Genomic DNA, 22,973 nt, shown 5'->3' with positions numbered 1-22,973 from the left:
TTGTTATTGTACTGTATTTCGCTGAAAGTCTCAGAAACAAAATTATTTGCTATCCAAATAATTCCAATCAATATTCACATGATCATTAAAGACATTTGCTTTCAGTTCACATTTTTCAAGTTAAATGTCAGACGCTGTGCATAGCAGTTGGCTTTGCAATGATTTTACAGGTTAAGTTAGGCATTTTCAATCTCGTTTATATTTTAGTGCCTTGCAAGATGTGATATTTAACTCATGATATTGAACAATGTGTTCTTCGGCAAGGAACTGAACACACACATATGCGATCTTTCACTGAAGAAAAGAGAAACAGGGCTCTGGTGTTAAAATGTTTTTTAGTTAATTGCTCTTTTGATATATGACCTGAACATTAAATCATACTTCTGCTTTGAGATTTGCCTCCACTCTGAGAGTCACTCTTCTAGTGTAGCTTCTCAAAATGCATGTTTTTTCTTGAATTTAGCTCATTCCCCATTCCATCTCCTCCCCCGTTGGTTTAGAGCGATAAAGGAGCCCTCTATCCCCAATTCCTCCCATGTATGAGTCTGCCTCATTGAGGAGGGCGTGGCTAAATGCTGTGCAAGGCGGCCGTGTTTCAGTAGTGCTCAATGATTGTGCCACCTTCCAGGGAGAAATACCCTGAAAACTAGAACTGGGGTACTGCTGGTAACACAACCAAAAAGAGCGGTGGTGGGTCTGGAGTCGAGAGAAACAGACAATTGGGTGATCACTGGACCTCTGGTTCACCATGAGGCGTCAAGCGAGGCCCCCCTTGACCAGCTGGTTGCTCATCTGGACAGGAGAACTTATCCTTGGGAGAACCAGGCAAGCAGCGAACAAGACGTAACAGACTTGTGGTGGCGCTGGCACTGGAGTGTGCAGCGGCCAGCGATGGCGCAAAGCACATAGAGGAGAGGCTATTGGGTTCCAGATGATGCAGAAGGTCTGCCGTTGAGGTACCAGAGGCTTTATACAGCGTCATCTGAATACTGTAGTGGTGTGTAAAAACATAATCTTGTATTCTTATTTCTTTAACGTCAGTCTCTATGCACCTGTATTTCACAACATGCACAGCTTTCTTATCAATCTGAAGTGCCCTTTAGCCTCAATATGCCTGCTAAGATTCATGGCTCTAGTAGGCCTACAAGCAATTTTATTTGCAGTAGTACATTTGCACATTTTCTGCATCTCGTAGAAAAATGTAGCGTCGCTTTCGATACTGGCAACTAACTAGAAGCTTGGTTTTAAAAAATGAATGAAGTGAGCAGGGCGTTCGTGTATTATATCTTTTCTTCACGGAGGTCTCGCATTTTCTCTGCGACAAGATCCTGCCACCTGTTAATGAGATAAGTTTTGCTGAAAGTAATATGTTTCTGTCACGTGTTTGCCCCTATAGACTTGTATAGAGAGAATTCAATTATGCATACACTTTAGCATTGTAAGCCCAAAATGGCCTTTTTTTGGGTGAAAGCTCTGGTCGGTTAAAATGGCAAATGTCTTTTGATTATTTGCTATGCTGCTCGCTATTTTTGTGGCTGTCTTTTGCGTGTATGAGACTTTTTGGCTTCCCGAAGTGTTATATTTTATGTTATCAGGTGCTAGAGTGGAGATGGCAGAGTAGTGAGGGGAAACGTTCTTAAGAACAGTCAGGCGTGACATGGCTTCTAAATTGAAGCACTGCCGACAACTGTGGCCCTATATACAAGTCAATTTCTGAAAGGCAGTAACTCTAAATAGATCAATGGCGGTGAGCGGGAAGGACTGGAATGTGCACTGGCTGACAGTGACGAGGCCTACCTGTCCACATGCATGGCAGTGAGTGAGACATGCCAGCATTATATGGATGAAGGTATTTGGGGCCTGTTGTGCCCTCCTGACTACAGCATATTATGCTGAGGGGACACCATAAATGGGAACCTGGGCCTTTACAGAATTACAACTTGCACATGAGTCTGAACCCACAAGACAGAAGAAAGACTAGTCTGACCATAGTCTGGGAAAGATAAGGCAAAGGAAGTGGCTAACAAATCTTAGGCCTACACAAGATTTATAGAAGGGGAAACTGTTTGAGTGTTTGCCACACAGCTGACTCTGTTCAAGGAATTGTTGGTGGTGTCAGAGGTGGTTGTTCTGATTGTTGCTCTTCATATTTCCCACCTTGTTACAGGGACTAAATGAGGAAATGAAGAAGTGAATTTGTGGGATGAAAGTAGGGGAACTAATCAGTAATTACACCATGGGAGTCATTGCTACAACCTACAAACCAGGAAAGGTGAAGACACAACTCGTGCACAACTCGCAGTTGTGATACGCACACTTAAAGGGAGGTAAAGGGACAAGCCGGGCTTGGCAACTATAGAAGACTTATCTTGAGGCGCCGTAAGGATTTGTGTTTGAAGTGGGAAAAGGTAAACAGGCTTGGCAACAGCATGGACGAACACACCTGATGAAATATGCCTTCAGCAGGCATTAGAAGGAGTTGTCCTTTGATGCTAGGAATGAAAAATTGAATGACAGAACCTGATGCACATGAGAAAGAGCCCCCCCTTCGTGAAGAGCTCCAGGCAGTGACCACCTCTAGAACAGTACTGAAGCACTAAATCAACTCTATTGCTATAGAAATTAAAGTGGGTGCAGAGGACATTGAGGACATACGACAGCCAATGTGTTGCAATTGATGAGCAAAACTATGATCCTCCAACAACGGATATGTGACGTTACAACGCATGCCATTACATCGCATGCTGTTGCAACGTAAACGTTTACTCCGGCTTTCTGTTAGGGGGGGCGCTGGAAGTTGGAATAGATTAATTTTCTATTCCAACTCCAGTGTGTGCAACAGTAGGGAAGGTGTTGGAGTTAAATCCAACACCTCTACCCGCTGCTGCACACCTTTTGCGTTGCAACAGCATGCGATGTAATGGCATGCGTTGTAAAGGTTATGTTGTTAAGGTTGTTTCCTCCAACAAATCCTTAAAGCCTCAGAAGACAGATCTAGGCACAATATGGTTTGCTTTATTGGCTTACTCGAAAGATCAGAGGTCCATAGGTCAGAACCGTTCCTTCAAGAGTGGATTACAGCGGTAATGAAGGCAAAGGGACTGACAGCATTATTCTTTGATTGGAAGAGCTCATAGAGTACCAGTTCCCCCGCCACTGTTATATGTAACATGCATGCTACACATAACAAAATTGCTTGCATTTTTTAGCATAGCTCTGAAAATAAATCCATTCCGAGATAATAAAAAGCATAATTAAAATAAATATCTTCTGAGAACACGGTTATTCTTTGGTCTATCTGTTTGAACTTGCTTTGATGTTCACAAAGAATCAGGAATCCTGTTTTCTACCAGTTTGTAAGGGCATTTCCATCTGTTCCACAAAATGCGAGAAACCTCGAACACTATGGTCACTTGGTATCGTATCACATGCATTTCCAGGAAGATGATAAATGTCAAAATCACTTGATTGATGTAGACAATACTATGAAAAGATAATCGGAAAAGCATAGCCCCAAACCAGGGACAAAGTTTTATTGTGCAAAAATGCAAATAGTTCGAGAACTTACAATAGCTTGTACTACTTGCCGAACAATAAAATAGACGCAGATCACAATTTTAGAAGATTCACCACAGGTTTATGTTTATATGTTTATAGAGCGCTCCATTGCGTGGCGTCTTGGCGCTAGGGTGTGTGGACAGGATCTGCGCCCTGTATTAACTGGGGACCTATGCGGGGGTAAACAGCCATGTTTTCAAATCCTTCCTAAAGAGCTGCCAATTGGGTTGAAGTTTCATGGCCGTAGGCATTTTATTCCATAACTTTGCTGCGCAATTCGATAGCGACCTGCCTCCCATCTTGCCCGTATGGTCTTAGTGATCTTAAGAAGACCCATACTGGCAGAACTAAGGGCGCGTGGGGGGGTATAGGGTGGGAACATTCTTTGGATGTCCTCAGCACCGCCACCGTACAGTGCCTTATGCACAAGGCATAAAGCCTTAAATTCCACCCTCTGTTGGGCAGGGAGCCAGTGTAGTGATTTGATTTCTGCCGAAGTTGACTGACCTTTAGGTATGCCTAGAAGTAGTCTTGCTGCGGCGTTCTGTGGGGATTGCAATTTTCTCATCTGGAATTTGTCAATGCCCATTTTGTCAGTGTTAATTTTCAGGAAGCTATGGTTCATCCAGGTCATGATCTCAGTGAGACAAGCATGAAACCTGGCGGCGTGGCCTCAGGCTGATTAGTAATGGAGATGACAATGGAATTATCAGCATATGACCAGGGCAAAACCATGCCTCCTGTTAAGCCTGACCAACTGGGTTACGTAGATGTTACACATTGTCGGTGATAGGGCTGATCCCTGTGGGACGCCACATGGAAGTTGGAAACTATCCGATTGCAGTCTATCTCAGAACAGCCTCTGCTCCCTCACCTCCAAAAAGGATAGGATGGCCAGGGCAGAGGCCTCCACCCCCACATCTCTCAGCCGCTGCACTAACACTGTGTGATTCACGGTGTCAAATGCAGTCGACAGATCCAGGAGTATGAGGACCGCCCCCCCCCACCCCCCCCCTCATCCACCGTCCTGCGGATCTCTTCAGTTGCAGTGATCAGGGCTGATTCAGTGGAGTGGCAGGACCGGAAACCATGCTGTGTGGTATCCAGTAGATTATTGGCGTCTAGATAGTCAGGCAACGCTATGTTTACTGACTTTTCTAGGATTTTTGCTCCTATTGGTAGGCCAGCGATAGGATGATAGTTTTTTGGTTCGGTTGGGTCCAAGTTTGGTTTTTTAAGAATAGGTCTGATAGATAAGAGGTGTAAGATTGTCGCAAATCTTCTTGGCGGCCAAATGCATGATGGCAGCGGGGCAGGGATCTGTGTGTGAGCCAGGTTTTATGGAAAGGAGGAGTTTTTGTACCTCATTGTTTGTGACTGTCTGGAAATGGGATAGTCTACAGTGAGTTGAGTGTGCCGCTTGCAATTGATCTTTTTTATCCTGAAACCCCGGAGTACTCAGAAGGCCATTATAGATCCCTTGCACCTTATCCTGAAAAAATAGGGCCAGTTTGTTACACATAGCTTTGTCTGGTTTAAAAGCATTGTCCTGTTGCGGTTTAGCCAGCAGATTAACGGATTCCTTTATCTTAGTTGTGAAAAAAAGCCTTTTTGCAGCAATAATTGCTTCCTTGTATTGTTGGATAGCTAAATTATAGATTGTTTTCATTTCATTACTGTAATCCTGTCTCCAGAGACGCTCAGCTCTTCTGCAGTTAACGTTTAGGCACTTGAGCTCGGGGCTGTACCAAGGTGACGATATCTTAGATCTCTTTACCGTCACCAGTTTTTCAGGCGCAACACGCTCAGCCGCTACCAATAGCCAGCCATTGGACTGCGAGGCTGCTTCATTATTATACTTCGCTAGTGGGGCAGGAAAGTGACCAAGGGCCAACTCTAGGTCATTGCCTTGAACTTTATTCCAGCGCCGAATTTGTACCTTGGATGGCTTAATCTGTATGCAGTGATGTGGCTGCTCAACTTTGATGTTGAAATGGACAGCCTAATGATCTGTACATGGGAGGGTTAATATTTTGGTCAGATTAATATCAGGGTTGTTTGTAAAAATGCCATCTAACGTATGTCCTGCCTGGTGAGTGGGTTCGGTTATTAATTGATTTAAGTTAAAAGCCTCAAGAATGTCAGGTGAATAATACCTTGAAGCGTACGAGTCTAAGGGCCCGATGCACAAAGCATTTTTACAGTTGCAAACACTCTGATTTGGATTTTGTGACTGCAAAAATTATTTTTAAAATATACTAATCGCAATTTAGGAATCATTAAAGTTTTATCGATGCCTAAAATGGAAATGCCTCCCCAAGTATGCATCTGGAAGGGGTGGATTGTTAGTGTTCCTTCACATCACCGAATCGATATGCAATGTATCAATGTTTTGTGACTGAAATCTGATTGCAAAATATTGATAAATTACCTGACTTCCAAGTTGGGATGGTAAAGCATTTGCAAAAAGCAGGGGTCTCTTTGGAGCCCTTTTAACTTTGTGAAGGTAAAAAATAATTTGTTGGCAATCATTGCCTTCTTTCAATAATAGAAAAACGTTCCTTTAAAATTCAGCCCTGTTTTCTTTGAGTAAAACGAACTGCATTAAAAACAAGCATTTGCAATGCAATAGGTCTTGTATTTGTGAGAGTTAGAGCTATTGGTATTGTAAATGACAATTTATTTTACCTATGTGCTTTTGTTTGGAGGGGGAGTGGATGTATGTGGTGTGGAGTTGAATTATGTGGGTTGAATTGGAATTGTTAATTGTGGAATTGTGTAGTGTTTATTGTATTTGTGTAATGGAATTATTTGAAATGGTGAATAGATATGGATGAGAGATGTACAGAATAGATAGAAAGGAAGATAGAGTGGGATGAGCAGTTTGTGCACAAAGTGGTGAATGAACTCCAGACAGAGGAGCAGAAAGAGTATGTGAGAACGAGAGAAAGAAGAGGAGAGCAGGACATAGACGCATGAATAGGGAGCGCATGTGCATGCAGAAGACACCCTAAGAAGAGGAGGAGAGCGTGTGTTTGAGGGACGGAAACCTTGAAAGGCTATGGGGAAGAAAATGTGCATGAAGACCTCAAGTGAACCAATTGAGAGAGGCGGGAAGAGTGTGAGAGAGCGAGCGAGATGTGTTGGAGAGGGTACAAGAGAGAGAGAGAGGGATGAGTGGGGGGCAAAGGGGGTGAAGGAGAAAGGTGGACCAATATACATCATGAGGAGGTATAGGAAGGTAGTATGTGTGAGCAGGCGGTATAGAGAGGAGATAGGGAGTGTGAGGGAGGGATGAGGGGGCAGTGGATTTGCGAGATGAGTGGGTAGTCAGCCTCAGCCCATGCAGGTAAGAGCGGTGGGGCGGTGGGGCTGGGTGGGGGGAAGATTTTGTCAGACAACAACAAGGGAAAATTTATTATTTATCTATTTTTCCCTCGTGGTCGTCTGCCGAATCCCCCCCAACCCTGCCCCACCACTCTTAGCTGCATGGGCCGTGGCTGTCGTTGTGGGAGTGTGAGGGAAAGATGAGAGGGGCAGTGGGTGTGTGTGTGGGAGAGATGACAGGGTTGGTGAAAGTGTAAGGTAGGGATGGGTTGTCTTAGAATTGTTTGTTGTATGGAATGGAATTCTGTGTTGTGGTGTGGGGTTGTGTAGTGGAAATATGTGGCATGGTGTGCTTTGGAATTATGTGGATAGTAATTAAATTGTATTAAGTGTACTGGAATTATGTTGAATGAGATTGTGTCTTAAGGAGATAAATATGTGGAATGGTGTTGTGGAATTGAATTATATGACGTGCTGTTAAATTTTGTGGTATAATGTGGAAATCTGTGGTCTGGTTTGGAGATATGTGGTGTGTTGTGTAACTACGTTGTGTAGTTGTAATATATGGTTTGGTCTGGAATTATGTGGTGTGTATTTGAAATGTATAGTTTGGTCTGGAATTATGTGGTGTGTATTTGAAACTACATTGTAAAGGCATGTGTTTTAAATGTTTGTGTTGTAACATCATACATTCGTGCGTGGGTGACGGTCTTTCTACATTCAGGGGGATCCACTTGAAGGTCTTGCGGAGAATGCGGAAGGAGTTGAAGCAGGTGGAGGCGGTAGCGTTGATCTGGCGGGTCCAGGTGAGGGAGGAGTTGAGAATGATGCTGAGGTTCAGGGCGTGGTCAGTCGGGGTAGGTGGGTTTCCAAAGGCCGGGGGCTACCAGGAGCTGTCCCACGCAGTAGGGGAGGGTCCGAGTTCCATGAATTCTGTGGCAAGGAACTGTGTGGCGTTGAGTGAAATTATGCTGATTGGCTGGCTCTCAGTGCCCCAACTTCAACAACAGACATAGTACGAACTACTATATAAAAGGTTGTAAATTTGCTCACTCTCAAATCGTAAGATAATGTAAAAGGTAGGCATGGAAGAAATATGCCAATGGGAAATAAAAATACATTAATGGAAATAATGTATGTTGTTGATAAGAACATTTTGTATTATCCAACTGACATTCTGTGCACCAAGCTCTAATGACTATAATTTATATAATTTAATTCTGGCAACTTGTAGCACAGCCTATTGCAACAGCATCCATAAAAAAGACGCCCGAAAAACACTTGCAGACAAATACCACATCCCCCAAAGTATTTTGACAGAACTCTGTTCAAGGCTGTACCCGGCTTGAACCTCCCAGACTGACAGCAATGGCAGATATGTAGGAGACGTGTAGGATGTCAGCACAGAGGACGGTGGTCCACGTTCACAGTAGAAAAGGATGCCATCGATCATACAAACACATGGTTCCTGTTATGAAAAACAACTTGCTGTAGGGCTCACATTCAGCCCCACACATGAAATACTAGCAAGACCTTGCAGCTAACTTGTGAATCCTAAATGTCAAGTTCAAGTTCAAGTTCAAATATCTTTATTCGAATGTAAACATTACATTCATAAAAGTACATTTTAAAAACATACAGACATAACATATTCCATTGATATAATATAAAAGAAAACCATCCATTTCATCTATGAGACGCAAAATAATGTGCGAGGGTATTGTAGAACCAGAATAACACATAAAATGCAACAAGTTAAAAATATAAATAGTTATACAAAGTTAAAAAGGGTTAAAAGTACAACGATAGTAGCAGCATAATTAACCTTCCATACTTTTCCTGAAAATAATAGCTAGTTTCAAAAAGCTACATACAAACAAAGTACAGTCACAATTCAGGAGTTGGAGGTAATAAAGTGCTGGTTTGATCTGGGTAAATTGTAGATCTTTTAAACAAGGCTTTAAATACAACTTCCGAGGTACTAAATAATAAGGACAAACAAATAAGAAGTGTGCCAAATCTTGCGGAGACTTCCCGTCGCAGCCGCAAGCAGGTAACACTTGGCCTCGGTGGGCTCCTCTTGGTGTTGCCAACAGGAGATGAAATAAGTCAAAACGGAACCTTGTCAGGAGATAGCGTTCATACCCAGACATAGGCCAGGATAGATATGGTTCCATTTGAGGACCTGTTTTAAGTAGGGCGTGTTTCCTTACACTGTCTTTCATCAGCTCGCCCTCCTCCCGGGCAAGATACCTAGTAGACATGAATGTCTTTTTCACAAAAATTACATCAGCTTTGGTTATAGAATTTGGGGATGAGAACAAATCCGGCCGTCCCATTTCAGTGAGGCGGTCGTTAATGTACCTCAGCCACGGAACCTTGAACCTACCTTCCCAGGTTAGAGCTTCTTCTAATATAGCATGAGTGAGAGGTATATCGTCGTTTAGCCAGGAGTTCAGCCAACATAATAGGGGATTTGCTGCTATTCTGTCACTCAGGAATGGTACACCTAATTCCTCGTGTACCGAAAAATTTCCGGTGCCCCTTGGCAGCCTCAATACCTTCTTTAAGAAGTTATTTTCTGCAACCTCCAGGGCTCGTGTCTGGCAGTAGCCCCATATCTCACTGCCATAGCAAGCGATGGCAACACTTTTGGCTTGATATAGTTTGAGCAAGGCGGCCACCGGGCTATTGCCCATTTTTCTTGCAAAGCCAAGTATTGCTGCATTGACACGTATTACTTCGCCCTTCTTTTTAGCAACAGCTGGGCCCCACTCTAGTTGGTCGTCGAGGAGGACCCCGAGGTATGAGAAGGTTTTGGAATTTGGAATTCTTTCCCCATTTGTATAAAAAGAATTAGGTTTACGCGACCCCTGGCCTATTTTCATAGTATAGGACTTTGAGTTATTGATACTTAAGCCTCTAAACTCCATAAATTCAAAGAAAGAATTCAGAAGTTTTTGGAGACCAATTGCGGTCCTTGAAATAAGGACAGCGTCGTCCGCGTAGAGTAAGACTGGGACACCTTTTCTGCCTACATAGGGGTAGTCTGCACCTATTCTCAACAAACAGTCCTCCAACTCATTTATGTACAAATTGAAGAGAAATGGTGCTAGAATACATCCTTGGCGGACGCCCCTGTTTATTCTGATGTCCCCTGTCACCTTCAGGTCTTGGGAGTAACGGACGTTGGCTCTTGTATCTGAGTGCAAATCGATCAGGACATGAACTAAGTTCTGATCAATGCCCATTTTTAACATAATGTCCCATAATTTACCTCTGTCCACACAGTCAAATGCGGACGATAGGTCCATGAAAGCCATGTGTATGGTTCCCTGGCGGGCTAGAGTGTATTTGCTTACAATTAAATACAGGTTCAGACACTGGGTTACTGTTGAGTGGCCAGGTCTGAAGCCGTATTGTATTGAAGATAGAATATTTTTCTCGTTTGCCCATGTTGTAAGTCTGTTCAAAATCACACCCCCTACCACTTTTGCTACAGAGTTAATTAAGGATATTGGCCTGTAGCATAACGGGCTACCACGATCACCCTTTTTGAACACAGGGACGATAGTTGATTGTCCCCAGGATTTTGGGCACCCAGAAATTGCAGCTGCATTTATTACATTCGTAAGGATAGGAGCCCATAGCCCGATACAAGATTTAAAAAGATCCGGAGGAAGGCCATCCGGACCTGGTGCCTTATTACTAGTTAAGCCTTGGATTGCCTTTTCTACTTCGTTGACTGAGAAACAAGGAGAATTCTCCATTGAGGTTAAGAAGTCATAATCTGAAAGTTGATCATGGCTTTTAAAAATTGCACTAAAATGGGACACCCAATCTGCCTCTGGGATGTTTGTGCCTATTGCAGTATCACTTGGGTTGTCAAACAAAGGTTTGTTGACAATCTCCCAAAATTTGCTGCTATTTCCCAGGACAGTTGGGTCAAGCAGGGACTCCCAGATATTGGCCTTAATTTCCTTTTTCCGCTTATCTAATGTTTTTTTATAAATAAAGCGGAGGATCTTGATTTCGCCTAGATCTCTAGGTTTGATTTTTAACGCCTTTCTTAAGTCTCTGCTTGCCACGGAGCATGCGTGATCAAACCATTTAGGGTAACTATCAACTTGCCCATTCACTGGAACTAATAACATAGAGCTTACTGTTAACGCTACACCTTCAAAAGTGGCTAAAATTTGCTTTGGGGACATAGAAGTTGAGACACAGGTCGCTAATTCCTCACCACATAACTTGTTAATATCATTGTAGAGATTTTCTTGATTTACCCTATGCCATTTCAAGCGACGTTTACCATTTGTACATTGTAAAATGCCCCTATCTTTACATTGTTTACGTAATTCAAATATACCCCCATTCAAGTTAATAGAAATGGGGTTGTGATCACTATAAATATTCATGTGAATAGTAAAGCAGGAGGTCTGATTAACAAGGTCAACAGATAATAATATGTGGTCAATAAAAGACCCGTAACGAGACCCTTTAAACGTCGGGACATCGAAAATTTTGGATTCTGGGACCAAGGACATGGCTACAAACAAGTTATTTTCATTAAGTAGATCATTAAGAAAAGAGCCACGTCTAGTATGATCAAAGTGAAAACCATCCATGCTGTTACACCCAAGGGATCCCATTGGGGTATCTCGAGGGTTACCGCATGGATGTACGTTGAAGTCACCTACAATCAATACTTTACAAGGTAATATGCCTGATCCTTCTTTCAACATTTCATTCAACAACAATATGTTACATTCCCCTTGACTAGATGTGGCGTTATAAAAATTGACTAAAGTCAAAGCATTTTTGCCTCTCTTCAGTACAAGCACTTGAAAGTTGCTATTTACATATTGGTGATTAGTTATATCACAAGAAAGGGCCAAGTTTATAAAAATGGCCAGGCCCCCTTTTGCTCTGCCGCTAGTTGAGGGGGATGCTGGTCTAAGGAAGCTTTGATACCCTTCAATGAAGGCAATGTTTTCTTCCAGCCATGTTTCTTGGAGACATATAATCGCATATTTTTTGACAAATGCCAGCCAGGCAGGGTCACATATCTTGTCTGCCAAGCCTGCAATGTTCCAAGAAACCAAACTCATTTTACAAGCATCATCATTCTCTATGTTCATGGGAGCCTCGGTACTAATAAATTCTAATAACTGGTTTGGTTGTTCATCAACAGTAACTCCCGAGATTTCTACTGCAGAGGGTTTTAGTTCTACGTTAGATAGGTGAACATTAAGTGCTTCAGGCTGATGATGCAGTATATTAGAATGCTCACGATCAAAGGATACGGACCTGGGTAATAAACGATCTGTGTCTGGTTCTACAAGATTATTGCTATCTAGTTCTTTGTTTGGATAAAGAATAATAACATCGTGGTTAAAATCGCTTAATGAGGAATCAGCAAGCGTAGGCATTGCTGCTGCAGCATACAGTCAATCAACCCCCTCCAGACCATTTTGCTCGTAAAAAACATCAAACCTATTTGAGGTTGGTACATTGTAATATGTGTTAGAAGGTATTGATTGAAAATGATTTTGATAGCAGTATGGGCCATCTGGGGTCTCCCGTCTTTCATAATAAGCAACTGGATGGTTAACATTTCTGGGCCCCCCAAATATATCACTTCTATGCTGTCTGTGAGTTCCTGTATTATAAGAATACTTCATCGGTATTTCTCCGTTAAAATGTGAATTGTAGATGACATACTTTTCTTCTTCCTCAATGATAGGGTGTATAGACAACTTATTAATGCCGTGATCATTTGAGGGATAAAAATAACTTAAGTCTTTAGTACGGATCAAACTATTGATCGTGTCATCTTTCCAGCCAATAATGTGCTTTACTGCACGGTTATCAGCAAAAGTAACGAGAATGCAGTCCCCCTCGGTAGATTTAAATCTGTGGCCCACCCAGTCGACCCTCCTGACATTTAAAATTTTACCACTGATGTGTCTGGGGATCGGTCTATGGGTGGTTAACCAATGACTTACTTTATTTTTCAAGTCCTCATATCTCTCTGCCTTATCCTTTTCTAGTTGCGGGACACCTATCATTACTATGGTGTGTAGTTGGGATTCCGGAGGGAGATTAATATGAATGGGTTTTTTATTTTGTGGGGGCTGCATAGGATTTCGTGTTGATCGTATGTTTGTGGCTAGGGGTACCGCTGGTGGAGTCCTAATGGGCTTAGCTTGGTCGGCAGGTGATACTTGGGATAAATCTTCTGTGGCCCATTCGCTCTCGTCATTGTCAACTATGGAGCATGCCAGCATAGGAGATACACTCGGCAACACTATTGGTTCTTTTTGTGATCTTATGTGTTGTGGTTGGTCGTTCTGAGCATTAACTCCCGCGGAATTAATAATTGCCGTATTGCAACTGACAGTTTCTGTATTGTCAGTCTGTGTAAAAGTAGGAGGAGGTTTAGGGTTAACGATCTGGTCATTATCTCGATATTTCTCGAGTTTTACTAAAATTAACTCTATATTAGTAATTTTCTCATTTATAGGCTGAAGAAGAAGTCTAACCAGCCGTTCTAAATCTTTCAAATGAGATGTATCAGTTAAACTCACCCTTTCAGTCTGAGTTGTCTCATCCATGTGAGGTTTTTTAGTTTTTGGCTGATTTTCTTTGGCTATTGGTAAATCTTGCTTGGCAGGTGTTATAATCATGTTAGATGTACTCGTTATTGGTTTAGCCAATCTGAAATTAAGCCATACATCTTTAGCTGAGGGCTTATGGTTACCCAGAGGTTTATAGATCTTCCTCACAATAGATTTGGTTTTTTTTCTCCCATTGCGCCCTTTCTTCTTTTTGGGGGAAGGAGACTTATCTGTTACTGTTATACTAGTCAGGGGGGAACTTTCAGCAAGTACTTCTCCTGGGGAGTTTATTAACATATTTCCTGGTTGTACTAGGCACGGACTAGCCCCACCATTGGTAATAGGTGAGGGGCTTCTTTCATTACTATTTAGAGTGATTAGACCTGAAGGTGTTTCATTTCTACAACCTTTACCACTCGGTAACCCCGAGAAAGATTGCAGCAAGAGTGAGTCGTCCACGTTTATGGTTGACTCCACAGTGTTGTTGTGCTCAGTGGTGTGCATTGAGAGATTTGGAAAACACATATTCGGGGTCAAGGAGAGGCGTCTCTCCGTATTTTGGATCGCATCAGCTACTACACTGATCGTTTTCTGCAGCATGAGGTCAATAGCTGTTAAAGATGGCAAGGGTGTGGATGGGGCGGGATTTTTTCTAGTGGATGATCTTGTAGCCACAGGGGTCTTTCTGGCTTTCGTCATTTTTTACAAACTATCCCACACTATTACAACACAGCTAGATATGACACTTAACCTGTACACAAATCCGTACGAGCTAACGTATGGCACACGGATAGGATACAGGAATCACCTCAAAGCTTTGACCTGGGCGGCAAGATGAATGCAATGGGGGTGGCCCGTCCCGTCTCCCTCGGTCCCCTGAGGGCCACAGAGGGCCCGCCCTTTGCCCGGGCTTAGCCCGCGCGCGGTCCCGCGATGCGGGGGGCGGAGTTATTTTTAAAACGCCAGCGGGCGCGAAATGCAGAGTGTCCGCCTCCGGAAGTTGGTGCAAGGGAGCCTGGGCACCGTAGTTCAATGTAGCCTCCACACAGCGGTCGCCGCCAAACTCAAAGCGACAGCGGGAGGAGAAGAACGGCAGTTAGGGAATCACCAGCTCCATAGAAAGCGCCACAGGTAGGGATATTGACACCAGCTGCATTGCCAGAAGTGCCGAGCGTAAGAACCCCTAAATGTCAAATATGATTAATAAGCAAGGGCAGCATCTGTCTACGGCGCAGCCGTGGCGCACTCTCTCGAACTATATGGAACAAAATTCGGAGGAAATTAAATGTGACTACGTTAGAAAACGTTCGTACTAAACTGTGACTACACGTGTGTTTAACGTATTCAAAAGCCACACAGAAAGAAAAACTCTCCATTAAACACACATTAGAAGTGTTTTTTTCAACTCATGATGCAGTTATCATTTTATAAAAAAAAACAGACAATTACACCTGAGGATCACTCCAGTGTCCAATTGCATTAGAAAAAGCTTTGCTTCTAAGGGCCTGCATTCTCCTTTTTATAATAACCTCTATTCAAAGCAAAGCAAACGTCAGAACCTATGAAGGAAACACTGCAATGCTGAGCACAGTGCTTTAGTTGACAGCGTTTTTAAGAGGAAGATTTAAAAAAACAACAAACCTCTAGTTAATGCATGGTGATACCAAGATAAAATGTATGTGGTGTGGGGAGCCCCACCAAAAACTACTCAATTTATACTGCGGGTATTTTCCTACAGCTATTGTTATATGTACATATTTGAAATTGACAACATGAAAACTGTTCCTCAGTTACACCAAACTTGCAGGTAATGAATGTGACAAGACAGCTAGTTCAAGGGGCATTGTAGCTTTTATTTCCTTACCATAACACAATTAATTTGCAACAGCGGAGCTTACAGGGTGTGAATTAGCCAATCCCATTTCTTTAGCCATCCTGCTGGGGTCTTTCAACTTGTGTTCTGAAGCACATCGAAATGAACTGCTCAATATAGGAACCGTGCTAAGTAGCACCTTGGAGCAATTTTTGCGATGTTGTAAACTTACCTGCACCTCAGAAAAGCAAGCCAACATTGAAAATACCAGTATGCATTTGTTGAACTGTTTATCCCCGTTAACGATGAAAACAAAATGCAGCGACTGGAAAGATGAAATGCTAATCAAATGTAAAAAAGAGACCAAGCGAAAGCCTTTGCAGCCCAGTATACGCACGGAAGATCAAAGGGAACATTCCAAAACCAGCAGATGGTTGGAAAGCAACTAATAACAAGCAGCAAGGGGCTGAAAGCAACAATGTCCTGTCCAAACAACTGTTCAAGAATGAAAACGTACGGAAACTGTACTTGGTCAGTGCAACTCTGTCCTTGAATGGACGTGATGTATGGGCTACCAAACGAGTTAGGAGGCAGCAAAAAAAGAACAACATTGGAGTGAACGTACGGCAAGCAGGAGATGGGACCAAAGTAGTTTTTTTAGCTACAGCAGGTCTTGCAGACAGCGCATGCGCGCTGCCTAGGCTCGACCTACAAATGTATCTTATTAAGGCAATCACAGACATGGTGGTTTGCTGACCATAGTAGGCCACTGATCAGAGTGTGTCACATATACAACCCACCACATTTATATTCACGAGGTACGTTGGATTGCGACCTACTATGAATTGGAATTCAGCAAAACAACCTGTTACAAAAAATACTGCTATCAAATTGTGACCAGATTTTTGCGACCAGTGACTAATATTTTGGGTCCCTATATTCATTCTATGTAGTCACTATTGGAGCCTACATTAGCCATGAAGTGATTAAAGGGAATGCTAGTATCAAAATGGCTAAAATAGAAAATGCCACTAGGAAGCTAATGCCTCCTAACCACCCATGTTTCTGTTTTGCTCCATAAAGTGGACACACCAAGGCACTAACCTGTCTGACTACCAGCAACCCTTTGGACAGAGCCTGCTCTAACATACCCACTGGAAGAGATAATGATCCTACTCTGGTCTTGTTTCTACAGTACCAATTGTGTACTCACTTTAGGCCTTACTTTTGGAAAAGTGTGAACTATAAGGAAGTGCGCCATTAGAACGTGGCCCCCCGGGAACCCAGCCACGCCCCCGTGGTTCCTCTTCAAAGTATTGGGCGTGTCTACAGCATGAATCACTTCCGGGGCAACATCGTGACGTCACTATCGGCCGGGGCAGGCAACAACGAGGGGGAGGAGTGGGCGTGGGCCTATTTAGGGCAACTTGCCCTGGTCTTCGCCCTCTCTTCTTTATGGCGCCGGCCCCGGTATGCAGGGGACTCAGTGAATCTTCTGGCAGCGGAGAGTTGTCTTTCTTGTTCTTTCTTTGGTCCCCATGCAGGTGGTAGACGGTCTGGGCCGCAGATGGTCGCAGGACAGCTGGTCGGGATAGTGTGCTTCGCGGACTGGAGAGAGCGGGGCCTTGGGAGGAGAGCGTCTCGTAGTGATCTTAATTTGCGGTGGGATTCCCCGCTCAGGCAGGCTTACGGTGGTGGTGCTTTGCAGCACATGGAGGTAAGGGGCGGGGGTCTTTGGTCTCTGTGGTGGGCAGTCGCGGGGGAGGTGTGTTCGATAAGTTAAGACCAAAGGGGAACTGTAACACGGTGACCCCTTGCACCTCCCCCCCCTTTTTCCCTTTGGCTGCCCGGTATAGAGAGCGGACAAACGCACCTTAAACGTTGTACGCGTTGGTAATCTCTAGTTTCCCGTTAACCCTCTAACTTGTTACATGATTAAGAGCCTGATTGTTAGGGTGCCCGGTGTGCATGGCGAGTAATCCTCAGCTAAGATAACATAAGCTTACCGTGAAGGGGTAGTGATTGTTGTGGTATCAGCACTCCCTTGTATTTGTGATTTTATCTCGCCAATTGCCGAGAGTGAGTTGGGGAATTATGCCAGGCGAAACGAGAGAAGGAAGGACAGGGAGCCTGAATTGGCCCAGTGCTTTAGCTTGTCACGATGTGAGACAGAGTGCTTTCGAGGGGACAATTGTTCATCAGCTGGTGATTTAGAGGTGTCTAGTGCAGTGCGGCTCCGCTTAATCAGAGGCATCAATGCGCTTAGTCATTGGGCACAGGGGGCACACATGGATCTGAGAGAGGGGTATTTCCGGTGAGATGGGTTTATTTGGTGCGGTCGGTCGTGGGGGGCGTGTTTCTTAGACTTCCAGGCGTGGGCATCCTGGGCAGCCGTCCCAGGTTCGCAGCGGCGTGGGTGCGGCCTCCTGCCAGGGTACGGTATTGTAGTTTGTGTCTTCCTGTGGTGGCCTTGGTGGTTGCGACCGAAGGTCTTGTGGGCTACCGGGATACTGTCTGGTAGGTCTTGGTGGCAATTTCTGGGTTTGGGGGCACGGACGCTCAGTGGGTGTAGTAGGACGTTTTGCTTGGGTTTGGTGCTAGTATGGATTACTGAATGCCGTATAAATGTAATCTTGTTTCGCGCATGACGCGGCCATTCTGACGGCAATGGTGGGGGTGGTATGGAAGAGCGAGTGCTTCGTGGGAGGTTCGTGGGAAACTTCCACGGCGCAACGGAGTGGTTGTCCCTCTCGCGAGCCATGTTGGCCCTGAGGCGAGATTGTGGTCACTTTGGTGACTTGATAGGGCTGTGTGGGACGCCAAGGGGGGGCAGACCGCCCACCACAAAGGGTAATAGGAGACGAGATTGTTCAGCCATGCAGGGCGGGAGATAAATGATATAAATACACCGCTCCTGAACTCGTAAGGTTGCTGGCTCAAGCATTAAAGCATTGTGCCCATTCCGTGGAGGGGGGCCGTTCATGTCACTGGGTGCTGCCGGTTCAGTAGCTGGGGATGGTATTGGTGGTGGCGCCGACGGGCTCGAGGAGTGGAACGTGCGGTCCGCCACCACAGTAATAGTGCGGTAGGTCGCTCGTGTTGGTAGCTGATAGTTATTAATTGGTGATACCGGGTAATGCGAGGCATGTAGGACCGGTGACCCGGACACGCAATTTAGGGGCAGTTTTCTTGGCCGTGAAGTCGACGAGCCAGATTAGAGCGTTGGCGGGAAAGCACGACATGTTGCGGTCCTTGAAACCACGGAATTCCACGTTTTTGTGTGTCCTTCTGTGGCGTGATTGAAGTTCAGGGAGGGCGCTCAGGTGCTTATATGGCTAATCGTGTTGGTTGTGGTACATAGGCAGGGTTTCCTGGGATGGAAGTTGGCATGGAACACCAAGGTGGTGGTGCCCCAGCAGGCGGCTCGAGGATCGGTGCTGGGAGGGCGGGGTAGCTTAGCTGCATCGCCACAGCTTGTCAGATGGACCAGGGTGGCGTGCAGGATGGTACTGGCTACAAGTTTTGTGGCTCAGGACTGGCCGGAGGGGCAGCGTGTTATGGCCAGGGCAGGCAGGGGGCTCACTGCCCGATGTAGGTAGCACTAGCTGTGTGTTATGGCTTTATGCTTTATCAGCGATACGCCTACCGCTCGGTGTTGGAATTTCTGTCACAAGGGGTTTCAGGGCTCTTTCGAGGTGCTGACTAAACAGACCAGACAGTAAAAGAGTGATGCTTGCTGGTTGGTGCAGCACTGAGAATCTGTTTTTCTGCCAGTATTAGCAGTTTATTTACTGCTGAGAGCTAGGAGTATTAGCTCACAGGGTGAACATTGTATGTACTGCTCAGGGCTAGGAGTATTGGCATTGTTGGAGCTTTGTAAGGTAGGCTGCAGTAGCCGTGGGTAGACTGTTCAATGCTAGCAATATCAGTATGGCCAGTAACAGCATTGCGGGGGGCTAGCAGTACTTACTCGGTAGTTAGGGTTCTTTGGCGGCATACTGTTTACTGCCCATTGCTGGAGGTCCATGCAGTCCCACAGATGTTCCCACTGTTAAGTGCATCAAGTATTATCAGCGTTTACTGCGGATGGCTAGTCTTATTATTAGCAGTGTGTTGTGATAGGTGCTAGCAGACTTTTTTCAATTTCAATTAGTGGGAGTCAGTATTCTTCCCGGTACGGGCAAAAAATTGTCAGTGTAGTTACTTCTCACAGTAGCTTCTTAGCAAGACCTACTAGGGTTTGGGGTAGCAGTCGGCACAGTGCTCAGGTCTGGGAGTCTGGGTTTATTAGTACCATCTGCGGCATTACTCCCTCCAGGGTGGGGCATTCACGTGCGATGGGGGTCTTACACATGTATGTAGGCGCGCCGGCTTGGAGCAGGCAGAGTCCCCATTTTCCTTCATGGGATCAGAGCCCCCCCCGTATCATGGGGGCCGCCGGGCCCTTCCAGTGTCAGCAGTAGACTGAAAGTTAGCTTACCTCGTAGAATGGGGACACCCTGGGCAGTATGTTCAGGTTACAAGAGTCCGGGAGTTCACATTTTGGATACCAATGGATCGGATGCCCTTCCGTCAGATAATTAGGGTTAAGAAGAGTGTCTTGCTTTGCCTACCTAAGCGTCATGTTACTCTTTTCGAGTAGTCCCATCTTTCCCGTTTTCTTGTAATTTCAGCGGTTCATTGCTTGATTACATCGCTGTGCTGCTGTTTTGAAGATAATTAGGCTTAAGGAAGGGGTCCTGCTCGGCCACGTATCTAAGCATTTAGTTCATTCAGGGGATTATCCCCATCTTTCCGGTATGCGGTATTTTCCGCGCTTACGCATCACAGAATAGGCAGAACATACGTGTCCTGATGATGGTTTCGGGCATGGAGGAATTGGTAGTTGCACGGGCACCCTTTGCTGGTTTGTGCAGGGCTACAATTTCAGATGGGATTAGATTGCTGGGTCGCAACACCACTTTTTGGGGTTTGGGTCTGGCCCTAGCACAGTCAGGGGGGGTTCACCCTGCGAGCACACTCAGAAGGCATGCGAAAGAACGTAGGCTCTTTGTCCACCGAGGGCTCGCGCAGGGCTGTTTGCAAAGGTTGAGATCACTAAACAGCAGGGTGCTGGACACAGCATCGGATGGTGTTCGGTTGCATCAGCAAGCGGAGGGGATGAAGAATGAGGTCAGTTCCCATGGGTGATTTAGACAACAAGTAGGGCACCCGTGGGTAGATGACGCCTTATCATGCTTCGCTGTCCACCTGACCAAGAGGGGGCCTACTGGATTAGGCGGGCCACTCTTTCCCGGGGGTAGGGTGGGACTCTGGGACACTTTCAGCTACACCTGCAGTTTGACCATTCCAAGCAGCTGTGTTGGGCCAGGGAAAAGGCTGCGCGCATAACACTGACGGTAATTAAGGGTCCATCAGGCCTCCATTCAAGCAGCAGCTATACGGCTCGGTTATAGTAGTTGGTAGGGGCATCCCTTGTGAGCGCACTCAGAGGTCAGGACCAGGAGTGTTTAGGCCTTTCTGGACCTGGGGGTGTCAGCGGGGGAGGAACATGCCCGACTGGAGCCCCACTTGGGGCGGCTGGCATTTATAGGGTTCGTAAAGCAGGCCTGTACCTGGCGCAAGCACACAACTGATGGTGGTCACTTTCGTTGCCAAACTTAGGGGACTCAGAATGCGGTCAACTCCTTCTTGAGGAATATGATGTTAGCAAGTTACGGGTTGGGTGGCACCCACCTCAGGGGCAGTCATCCGACAGACTTACCTTATTACCCGCAACAGGGGCGGGGTTGGTTTTGGGGGCCCGCCCAGGGGGAGCAGTCTGGTGGGGGCTTTGCGACTCGGGGCAATGGGAGGTCTGCAGTTCCTGGACACTGGGTTTCTAAGGTTGAAAGGCTCACTCCCTACTGGAGGTTATAACCTGAGTATATTAGGAAGGGTCCTGTAGCGGCTGGGTGGTGCTCAGGGGGGTGTACATGCCCATCGATTATCAGGTGCAGACTTGCGCATAGTTAGTGCATATCGCATGCTGAACTAGTTCCCGCAGCTGAGGGATCAAGTTGGTTGGTCACTATGATCAGAATTGGGGCCGTGACATGCACAGCAAGCCGGATATTTCACTTAGCAAGATGGAGGTAGTACGTTTTCCAAAGCAGTGTAGACACTGAGTCACTTGCCCGTGCGTTGGGCCCGTATGGCTCATTGGCAAGCAGCAGCGCGAGTTGAAGCTGGGGGCGGTGAAAAGGTCTCCCTCGGGTGAGTGACAAGGGTGATCCACGGATCCCACACATTAGCAGCTGGCGGAAGACGCCATGTGGGACTGCAGTCCCCTGAGTTGGTTTATCCTGCATTACAGAGGTAACCAGACTGATGAATCCGTGAATTTGAAACCGACATGGCTCCGAGCCTGAAGAGTGATAGGAACCTAATGGTTCAGGGGTTGCCTTGTGGTGGGGAGGGCGAAGTGCGGTTTGCCCTGATCGCCCTTGTGGCAGTAAGGAGGCCACATACATTGCCTTACATTGTTAAGGGGAGTCCTCCTGCATACTCCCTAGGCCAGCACTGAGGGGGAGAGACGGTAAACTCTCCCCAGAGAGAATGGAGACACCGGCTGGGGGCAAGGGCGCCAGTTCACAAACTAGGGCATGGGGCATCCGCCCCTGGTTATTCCCTACGAGCCCCAATGGGCAGCCTGGTGGTGGAGGGGTGGGCCACTCAGGTGGCGGACAAGGACCAGATGGCAGAGGCTCACCTCTCAAGGACGCAGGTGGGTTGCGCCTTGCGTGGCTCTCAGTTGGTTGGGGGACGCGAGCCAGAATGCCCCTTAGTGCTGGAGCAATAGACAACATTCTTCTGGTATATAAATTAAATTCTGTCAGACTTGCTGATGGATTAATGATTTTATGATCAACTTAAATGTAAATATTGCTTAACGATTGAATTTGATAAATCCATATCATATCGAATTGTATTAATTAAATATTGTCATGTTTATGTGATGGTTTGTAATAAACATGGCCTTTTTTACCCACAGCTCTGGTCGTCAAGTATTGATTTGTGGGTTTGGATCGGGGCGGGCCGGGAACCAACCTAGGGGGTCCGGGTCCTATGGGACTGGACCAGTGGAAGGAAGAGATTACAAGTTATTTGTAGCTGCTGCAATCTCTGGCGCATTTTTTTCAAGATACACCATCCTCCGGCTCATGGACCCCTGCTGGATTCTCACCTACTGCCAGGCACCAATACCTAATGAGAGGAGAGTTCTCCAGTGTGAAACACTCTCAGGGATGCTTTACAGAGGAGGTCCATCATGTACAGCTTCCTATTGCATCGCCAGTCATGAATTGATGGAACTGCCTGGTAATAGCTCTTCTAAGAGACAGATTCCCACTTAGACAGAACCGTTGCTTCCTTGCCTGGCGACGAGAAGGGAATATTAATTTAAGCAGCATTGATTTTTTACGGATTGTAAATTTCATTAGATGAAGGCAGAAATAGGGCACTACTGCTTTCTTTACAGTTTTGTTTCCAGTGGGGAAACAGTCCAAAGGAGGCTTTACAGAGAGGACTTGTCATGTAAAACTACCTACTACATCACCAGTCGCGCATTTGTGTCTTGTAGTAGAACTATTGCTTCCTTGCCTAGCGGCAGGAAT

General features: G+C 45.6%; 1 protein-coding gene across 1 annotated transcript in view; it reads left to right on the top strand.

The window, feature by feature from the left end:
- The window catches only part of COL28A1 (collagen type XXVIII alpha 1 chain), a 688,108-nt gene that overhangs the window by 594,130 nt on the left and 71,005 nt on the right, over positions 1-22,973 (top strand). The gene's annotated exons all lie outside the window — the stretch shown is intronic.

This window comes from Triturus cristatus, chromosome 10, assembly GCF_964204655.1.
Source record: "Triturus cristatus chromosome 10, aTriCri1.1, whole genome shotgun sequence".
NCBI classification, from domain to species: domain Eukaryota; kingdom Metazoa; phylum Chordata; class Amphibia; order Caudata; family Salamandridae; genus Triturus; species Triturus cristatus.
This window is presented reverse-complemented; position numbering and strand designations above follow the sequence as displayed.